A 9,350-nucleotide genomic window follows, 5' to 3' on the forward strand; every position below is an offset into this window, starting at 1 on the left:
AAATATAAAAATGCCTACATGTCATAATGGATAGTCTTTGCATGTATCAGAATTACGCGCACGAGCAGATCCGTTCCCTCACTAGAGAAGCGTTCTGTTTTTCTGCTTGTAAATTCCGCCATGTAAATAGCGAATCCGCCATGGCGCGAGCAACTGGCTTTTAGAGGGAATGGAAGATGAGACTCTGATTGGTTTATGGCATGTTACACCCAAAATACACCCATTACTCATTAAGCGAATCGGGACAACCCTTTTAGACCATGCGCCGGGCGCGCAGACCGTTTTTCCTGTCGATAAACTAGCAAAAGTGGATTTGGACGCACCCCAAGTGCACCTGCGCCATGCGCTTTAGACCATGCGCTTAGATCGTTAAAATAGGGCCCTAAGACGTTTATGGCATGTTACACCCAAAACACACCCATTACTCATTAAGCGAATCGGGACAACCCTTTTAGACCATGCGCCGGGCGCGCAGACCGTTTTTCCTGTCGATAAACTAGCAAAAGTGGATTTGGACGCACCCCAAGTGCACCTGCGCCATGCGCTTTAGACCATGCGCTTAGATCGTTAAAATAGGGCCCTAAGACATTTCTCAAAGTATAGAATGGCATGAGGGTGAGAAAACGATGACAGAATTTTCTGGGGGCGGGGTTAAGTGAACTATCCCTTGTCATGCTTTGAAATAGATTTGTCTTGTAAGAAATTATTTAAATAGACCAGAAGACTGGGGTTAGTTGTCACATCTTTATTGCGTTGATCAGTCAATCAAACAAACAATTCTGTCAGAAGCTTTTAAATTAAGACCTGCACAAGAGAGCACAACAGTCTACCTATAATGAAATTCTTAAGTCATAATGCCAGTACTGGCATTTTAATTTAATGTTTGAGTTATTTTTTTCTGGTGGTTCCCCCTGCAGGCACCAGCACAGCTCTGAATAAATCTAAAGCACAATAAGAAATTCATGGCCTGGTTTCATAGACAGGGCTTAGACTAAGCCAGGATTAGGCCATATAGTTCAATTAGGACATTTAAGTCATTTTTATAAACATGTCTTAGAAAAACAAGGGCACTGACATATTTTAAGATCAATCAGCGCAAGTTTCTTACAGTTGAAACAGCTCAGACTTACATTTTCTAGTCTAGTCTGGGACTACTGTAGGCTTAAGCCTTGTCTGTGAAACCGGGGGTATATGTAAGAAGTCATTTAAATGATAAACTGTGTGTTTTTGCAGCAAAACCTATTATTATCTGTTCTTCCTCTCCACCCCACTCTCTCCGCCTGCATCTTGCCCATCGGCTATGGTTTGAACCTGGCAGGCATCACCGATGGCATTTTGTTTGTGAGGGAATTTAACACAGTCTCACCACAGGCAAGAGAGCTGTGTCTGTCTCTCACCCTCTTCCTCCCCTTCTCTTTCTGCGCATCACAAAATGGTTGACATTTATGACAGACACAACCGTAGCCAAGCGTGCTGAAATATTCATGCTCATTCTCATGAAGACTGGCATTTTTGAAAGGAAAAATGCAATTATTGTGGCCGCTTCTATGAAACACAGTCGCAAGAGGATAAGGTCATCGCTCTGCGTATATCAAGAGCTTTTTGTTCAATATTGCTTCAGTTATTTCAGTTATCTTAACTTTTGGCCTTGATGAAATAGGAAGCTGATGTACTAATTTTCAAAAAAGATGCCATAGTTGATAGAGTGCTGCAGTGATTATGTATTTTTGTAGGCCAACCCAGAAGTTAGCATAACACTGATTCCCTCGACAAAAACCCAACAAGATTTTGGATTATTGCCAAAAATGAGCTCTGTGACTAACAAAACTGTATGATTCTTACACGTTTTCTTCAGTCTTCACAAATGAAGACAACTTTTATTAATTTTAAAGCCTAAATACAATCGGTAGAAGTAAAAAGCTAAACCTAGGGTATAAACAAACTGCACCATGGTCGCATGACTTCAGCATCACCATTATACTTCTGACAGCTCTTTCAGTGTTTATTATATTTTCCCTAAAGGTCTGAATTAGAATAGTTTGAAAAAGAGCATGATTATAAACACAACAATTCTGTGAAAGTGGACTACTGAATAGATGAGTTTACCTGTTCAGTGTGATGACAGTTAATGTCACACATTTACAGTGCCATTTAGCCACTTGTTAGCAACCAACTTTTTCAAGAGAAGTAAAAGCTAAAAAAAAAAAAAAAAAATCACAAGGGGGTATTGCTGATGTTTTTTATGTTATAGAATAAAACAGGAAAATTAATATTAACAATGAATATTTAAAAATTAATGTGTTATAAATGTTCAGTGATTGTGGTCTCAGCCACATTGCTCTTATTTGTTGCATTCTAAAAAAATGTTTAAATGTCTTAACAGGCAGCACATTCTTGCAGTGAAGCAGGGTCGTAGCTACTTTCACCTCCTCCAGAAGGAGGAGCAGGAAGCGCAGGAGGAGCAGCGGAGAGAAAGACAGAGGAGAGAGGAGTTGAGACGTACCAAACTACGACCTCCCACTCTCTCCGATTCAGATGAGGACAGTGATACTGAGAGGTGCTGAGATGTGAGACGATGACAAAAGAGATATTTTCATTATCTAGCTTTATTTTTGCAAATGTAATGCATATATGCAGAATTTGTGTAAATTGGGACTTCAGGAAAGTGGAAAAAATGGGTTGATAAGATTTACATTTACACATTTGGCAGACACTTTTATCTAAAGCAATTTACATTGCATTTAAGGTATATTTATATTTTATCAGTCCTTGCTTTCTCTGGGAATCAAACTCATGACCTTGGTGTTGCTAGCGCCATGCTCAGTCAAAATCATTCATTAATTCTGTAGGCATCATATACTTGAAACTGTGAATTTTTATTTTTTTATTATTGATTACATTTGATCTGGTATTGTTATCATTTCTTCACAACAATTAAATACAAAAAGGAAAAATGTGCAACTTTTTAAAATGTGCAAATGAATAATAAAAACGGTCTAATTTACATGAATTCACCCTAATTACCTCTCTAATTAGCAGCAGCTTTATAACTGCCATAGATATCAGCTGAAGTTGTGTCTGATAACATGCATTTGACAGGGTTTCTGCTAGTCTTAAAAAAGGTCTTAGTCATTCCACAAATTAAGGCTTTAAAAAGTTCTTAAATTGTGGCAGAAAGTCTTACATTCATAAAGTCATGGCATTAAATGCTGCATGCACTGTAAAAAAAATATATACTTTTTGTCTTGTTTTCCAATACTAATATCTAAACATTGTTAAATCAAGATACATTTACTTAAGATGCAAAATGAAGATAGCTGAACTGTTGTTTTCTGATCAATGAAAAATTAAGTGAGTTTATATTTAAACCAAGAACAAATATCTGTCAGTGAGGTGAATAAACTTGTTTTCCCTTTGAATTAAGTTCTAAGTCCAGTGGATTTTTTAAAATCATAAACACATCATTTTGATCCATTTCACAGAAAACAAGACATATCTTATATCATTTTGCTTATCAAGTAATATGCCTTGATTTAGGATATTATTATTTTTTTGCACTGTAAAACTAAAATACTGAGGAAGAATATCACTTTTTTTGCAGTGTTTATCACTAGCTACAGTAAATGTTAAGTCTAAGAGTGCTAAACATTGACATGTTCGACTTGAATACATATACCATTTTTCCAGTCACACCAAACCAAACACGGCTGTTTTGTCAGGTGGTGTGATGTTGTGGCAACATCCTCGTCAGAGTGGAAACCCAACAGGAGGAAAATGCGGGCTGCTCGCCCATTTACCCCCATCCACAGATCATTGATCTCAACACCTCCTCACCTACTACCAGGGTAAGACCACTCAGCCCTTTCTTGTGCTCTATTTTGCTGGTTACAGAAATCCATATTTTGATTTAGCATTTTGTTCATCATTTTTAAATGTTTAAATAATCTCTAAATGTCACATAAAAACAAACCACACTGTGATTGGTCACTTTACTCTCGGTTCTTGGTCAGAATAAGCTGCTTGAGTGCCAGACTTTCTGCCATAATTCAACAATCTGTCTACATGTGATTAAAGCCTTCCTGATAACTTCTGAGTGTCACATTTTCACGGATGATTGGAATACTGACACATCTCATCAAATAAACTCACACGTTTTTTCTGACGTTAAAATTTAGTTCACACAGACATAAAAATGCATTAAACACAATGGAAAAACAAGAAAATAATGCCTTTCTCTGCTGGAATGAGCCGCAGCAATCTGTGAGAGTTTTCACCGTGAGGGTCTCAGCTTCCAGGAAAACAAAATTCATTCAACCATCAGTCTCGCCCAGCAGGATAGAGCGATTACCCTCTGACTAGAAGGATCTAATGCAGCAAAATGAAAAGAAAAAATAAACATGGCTCATTTACAGTGTCTCATGATGGAATGGAATGTCATGCTGGAGTCAAAGTGCATCTTCGATGCATCATTACTCCTTTGATAACCTATTTGCATTTTCTGCCTGCACTTGAAAAACATTTTTGGTTTTGATGGGGATTACACTGTAGTTACCTCTCGTCGCCTGTAGGAGAGGTGTAGGCTAATAGGTTTAATATTTTGTTATCTAATGCAATTACATTGATATATTCTTTAAATGTATCCAAACGTTCACAGATATGTTTTGGAGGGCACTGTACTACACATGCACACTTCTGATCTGTATCTGTGATGCATTGCATATGGAAGTATTTCTCGGGCATGTTATTTTGATATGAATACACCACCATTAAAAGCGTTAGTTGTAAGTAATTTTTTTAAAGAAATAAAGTAATTTTATTCTGAAAGTATGCATTAAATTAATCAAAGTGACAGTAGAGACGGTATAAATTACTGCTAAATGACATTTATAAACAAAATATTTCAAATAAATGCTGTTCTGAACTTTCTATTCATCATGGAATCCTGAAAAATAAATAAATAAATAATAATGGTTTCCACAAAAATATTAAAATCATTTCTGAAGGATCGTGTGACACTGAAGACTAGAGTATTGGCTGCGGAAAATTCAGCTTTGCATGACAGGAATGAATTACATTTTTAAATATATTCAAAAAGATATTTTAATTTGTAATAATATTTCACAATATTACTGTGTCTACTGTATTTTATTGTAGATTTTACTGCAGCTGCTTAGGGAGCATTAGAAACTTCTTTCTAAAATATTATCTTTATAAAGCCCCTGATAATTCAACTCATTTATTAACTACAAGTTATAAAATGAGTCTCACAATATGACTAGATCATGTAAACATAGTCAAAATAATGGGGCAAGTTGTCTCAGTTGAAAACTTTTGAGAGAAAAAAATATTTTTGCTGAAATAAATATAAAATAATGACATAAAAATACATCTTACACCACATACTATATATAAAACATATTAAAAGTACACGCATAGTTTAACATTTTGGTACAAATCTACTTTCATTATAGTTTACGTTTGTATTAATACATCTCAGTATGGTTGTATTTTGTTCTCTTATAGCCAACAGCTATTTTCGTAAAATTACCCTTTTGAACAAAGATCTTATTATTGACAGCTTTCCCAAGTGTCTGGTCACCTCTGCTTGAATGTGACATTTATAGAAATCCTGTTCCATCACCTGTGTCTTTTAAGCCAGATATTTAACCCATGTATCACATTGTGACTAACTAGGTAGCGTGATATCAGGAAGCTTGTTGTCTGCCAACAGTGAGTAGGTGGATGTCTTTTATTGGAGGTCTGATTAAACATCTTAAACTTGATGTTTGAACAGAAAGCAGAGAGCAAAGAGATGGCTCTACTTCACGTTGAAAAGAAAGTAAGAGGAATTAATTTAGACATGTAGCTGGCCTTGAGATGTTAGCTTGTAACAAATGAGCCAAAGCACAGTCAGGCTAACTTTCTCTCTTCTCTCTCTCTCTCTCTCTCTCTCTCTCTCTCTCTCTCTCTCTCTTTCTCTCTCTCTCTCTCTCTCTCTCTCTCTCTCTCTCTCTCTCTGTCTCTCTGTCTCTCTCTCTCTGTCTCTGTGTTTTTTTTTCTTTCATCTTTAAATAGGAGATTAAACACTGAATCTGTTAGCAATGGATTTGATTCTCACACTCTTTACAGACAATCCCCCCAATGTGTGACTAGTTGTGTTCACACACAGAAGACACAAAAAAAAGTAAATGAAAACTCTGTCGATACCATAAAAACGTCCTCACAAAAGCAACTGACTCTGAAGCAAGCACATCTTTTTTTTTTTTATCTTGGCTCATATATAAAAAAATAGATGTCTTTATATAATTAATTGCTGGATGAAAGATTTGTTAGACAGCCTCAAAAGCAAAGTTCTGCTGCTGTTTTGCTGTCAAGAGGGCTTTCAAGCTATACAAAGCTTTTGATTGTGTATCTGATGTGATTCGTACATCATGTTTTTTTTTGTTTTGTTTTTTTATATTATGAAAAGAAAGCTGTCAGGCTCTCTGTGGGATAGCAAGTTTTAGGCCTTCTGTTGTACATCAACATGTAAACTAAGCAATTATACAGGATTTCAAAGCTGAACATTGTTGTTGACATTAGGTTGCATGTTGCGCCCTGCAGGCAAATTACATTGGCATATTGGGGGTGGGTTATTTTTTCACTTTATAAATATGATTTGCAAGATGTATATGTTATCATCCTTTTTTCTTTCCTAGTGAGTGTTTATATCGTCAATTGTGCTGTCTGAATTGGCTGCTGGAGGCACTGACTCTAGAACGTTCTGGAAGAGTTGGACCTGTTATTTTCTGTTGGGATGTCAGGTGAGTGAAAAATAAAACATTACAGAGTTTGTGTTTTAGGACAGTCATTCTTCAAGCTCGCCTCCATGCCCATCATTGTAGATGCACACTACCATTCAAAAGACTGGGGTCAGTGAGACTTTTAAGGTCAAAAATACAGTAAGAACAACAATATTGTAAAATAATATCACAATTTAAAATAACTGCTTTGTATTTGAATTTATTTTATCATATAATGTATTCCTGTGATGGCAACGCTGAATTTTCAGCAGCCATTACTCCGGTCTTAAATGTCACATGATCCTTCAGAAATTATTTGAAAATGCTGATTTGTTGCTGAAAAATCATTTCTTATTATTGTTCTGCTTAATATTTATTTATTTATTTTTATGAAAAATGTGAAATATTTTGAGGATCCTTTGATGGATAGAAAGTTCAAAAGAACAGTTTTTATTTGAAATAGAAATCTTTTGTAGCATTATAAATGTTTTTACAGCCACTATTGATCAATTTAATGCATCATAGAAAACAAAAGAATGAATTATCCATTCGTCATGGATTTCAACAACAGATCAGCATGTTTTCTTTGCCATTAGAATTAAATAAGAATTCTCTCTAATTATTTAGCCACTGAACAAAAGGCATGCAGCATTCATTTCAGCATTTCAGTTCATTACAATAGAAAGGTGGTTCTTGGAAACAGAAAGGTGGTTCTTGGACTGGCAAGTCTAGGGTGTTGGAGTTAGGAATTGGCCTGGATCTGTGCCTTGAGGGGTCTAGCATTGCTCTAGGATCTGGTCTTGAGTTCAACTATGAAACAGGAGAAGACGTCTTCTAAGTCTCTCTTACTAGCTTAAAGGTAAATTGTGAAGCACAACAGTTACTATAGTTCTGATTCCAAAATTAAATTATGAACTTTGTATCATTTATAACTTGTTACAAGTTCACGCTAATCCTCATTACATTCTGGTAGCAACAGGATTAACCAAAACCTTCACACACAAGGCAAATAAGCCTTAATCAAAATTAAGTGAATTGTGTTTTAAAAAATTAAGCAAATTAAAACATGCTCTGCCTCAATTAAACAGGCTAATATTTTTTCAGAACTCTTGCTCTCATTGAGTTGGTTGAATTCCAACTGACTTTAAGAATTCAGTGCAGAATAGAAGCTGATGTGCTTTGCATGTAAAAGCAACAAATATATGTGTGAGCTTGTGGACACAAAATGATTTGGTCTCTAGGTGAGATTCAAATAAATAAATTTTATCACCATAAAATATCAAAAAGCATAATGTGATTATTTTGGGATTCAGATACAGTTGTTCTATTTAGGCATTCTGCTTTTAGTAGGTTGGTTTGTCGTTTAGCAGCCACAGCATCTTCCAGAATCCTTTCTGCATGAACCATCCCCATTGGAATAATCTAAAATTAACTGCCTTGCTTAGGGGCGCAACTGTGTTCTAGTGCTTGAACTGCCTGTCCCAGAGTTTGAACCTGTAATCTTAAAATTACTAGCCCAGAGCATTCCCTACTAGGTCACCAGTGGTTTTAGAGGATTTTTGTGTGTTGAGACAATCCCATATACATTATAGACCATGTTGCTTAGGCTTTACAGCATTGCAAAATCTGTTTTTTAGTTGGTCACTGGTCTTTAAGAACATAATTTAATTATTTGTTTGCCTTTTTTAAGATAAAACAGACATTTAGAAACAGATGCATTGCAATGCAATGATCAAAAGTTACAAAGAATGTATAATGCTACAAAATATATATATTTCAGATAAATGCTGTTGTTTTGAACTTTCTCTTCATCAAAGAAAAAGCTCTATCATATTTTCCACAAAAATATTAAGCAGCACAACTATTTTCAGCATTGTTAATAATACGAAACGTTTCTTGAGCACCAAATCAGCATATTAGAATGATTTTTGAAGGATCACATGACAGTGAAGACTGAAGTAATGATGCTGAAAATTCAGCTTTGGCTTCACAGGAATAAATTACAATATACAATATATTCAAAGAAAACAGTTATTTTAAATGTGTAATAATATTTCAAATGATAAAGTTTTTTTAACTGTATTTTTTGATACAATAAATGCATATTTGATCAATTTGATGAGCATAAGAGACTTCTTGCAAAAACATTTAAAAAAACCTTACTGACCCCAAACTTTTTGACGGTAGTGTGGGATTTTGTGCAGAGTAGTGAAATCGTACAATGGTAGAATTTTGAACACGCTTTTACTCCTTTGTGTTCTGCTTAAATATTTTAGGGTTCAGTTGCTAAGGTATTCTTAGTTTGAAAATTGTACGTTTTCTCCTCAACAAACATAGTCAAGTCAAGTCACCTTTATTTATATAGCGCTTTTAACAATACTGATTGCGTCAAAGCAATTGTACAGCATTGTAACATAGTTCGTAGTTCGGGAAGAAGGAGGCGGGAACCGGCGAATGCTCAAAGAAAACTTTAATAAAATATACAAATACAAAATAGCGTGACAGCCCCTTGCGGACGATTGTCGCGCACAAACAGAACCAAAACACAAAATAAAATTCAGGCCTGGT

Source organism: Sinocyclocheilus rhinocerous, unplaced genomic scaffold (assembly GCF_001515625.1).
Source record: "Sinocyclocheilus rhinocerous isolate Xijiao unplaced genomic scaffold, SAMN03320098_v1.1 scaffold352, whole genome shotgun sequence".
NCBI classification, from domain to species: Eukaryota; Metazoa; Chordata; class Actinopteri; order Cypriniformes; family Cyprinidae; genus Sinocyclocheilus; species Sinocyclocheilus rhinocerous.